We start from the raw sequence: 1,302 nt of genomic DNA on the forward strand, positions 1-1,302 counted from the left end.
AGCAACAGTAGCGAAGGAATCGCTCGATCAGGTTCAGTTAACAGCCATCGATTGATCGCTCGGATTCAGTAACGCGTAGCCTGCAGTGCAATCGCTCGGGTTCAGTTAGAGCCCAATGCCTCGCTCGGGTTCAGTTAGAGCCAACGCCTCGCACACACGCGCGTATGTGTACGAGAGAAACGGGCATCGCTCGGCCCCGGACCTCCCACCGTAACCGGGAACTCCCCGAAATTTTCCTCCCCCTCACTTCTACCACGGTTTTTTCCGTCATGGACGGCCCAAAGAATGTCATGCAGCTGCGTCTCCGGCCCGCCCAGGATGAAAAGCCCATTTTCTGTCATGATTTTTTGTCATAGAAGTAGGATCCCACCACATCTATGATGATACCAGGTTTTGTCACAATTATCGTCATAGAAGTGTCATATGTATGACAGAAAAAAATTTCGTTCAGCCCAAAATGTCACGGATGTGTCTTGTTTTTGTAGTGTCAAGTTTCCGGTTAATACATTTCTAGGATGAATAATAAACATTTATCATGATATAAGGAAATATAAATAACAACTTTATTATTGCCTCTAGGGAATATTTCCTTCAGTCTCTCACTTGCACTAGAGTCAGTAATCTAGATTACATTGTAATGATTCTAACACCCATGGAGTCTTGGTGTTGATCATGTTTTGCTCGTGGAAGAGTCTTAGTCAACGGGTCTGCCACATTCAGATACGTATGTATTTTGCAAATATGTATGTCTCCCTCCTTGACTTGATCATGGATGGAGTTGAAGCGTTTCTTGATGTGTTTGGTTCTCTTGTGAAATCTGGATTCCTTCGCCAAGGCAATTGTTGCAGTATTGTTGTGACGCCCGGATAATTAGACTATAGTAATCCCAAGCTAATGATGCCACGTCACCTCCATTACTGTGATTAAACTCACGTTGATTCGAACCCGATTCAAATTCAAATTTAAAACATAGGCAAACAACAAAAGTTTCCAAACTTTAAAACTAAAATGTTCGGAGTGAACTAAATAATGCAGCGGTAATTATGGTGGAGAAACCAAACTTTGATAAAGTGTTTAAAGGCTCTAAGATAATTAAAACAGTAGTTAAAACAGTTAAATACATGCCTATTGAATTTTATAAAATATTAAACTATTTTATTTTCGGTTGAGAATTAAGGTGGCAGTAGTATATTTATAAATACAAATTTAGGTGCTAGTGTTTTTATAAAACTGTAATAAAAGGGAACTTAAAATAAAACAGAAAAGAAAATACAAAAGAGAAAAACTAAACAGACAAAAAAA

Source organism: Triticum dicoccoides, chromosome 2A (genome assembly GCF_002162155.2).
Source record: "Triticum dicoccoides isolate Atlit2015 ecotype Zavitan chromosome 2A, WEW_v2.0, whole genome shotgun sequence".
NCBI classification, from domain to species: domain Eukaryota; kingdom Viridiplantae; phylum Streptophyta; class Magnoliopsida; order Poales; family Poaceae; genus Triticum; species Triticum dicoccoides.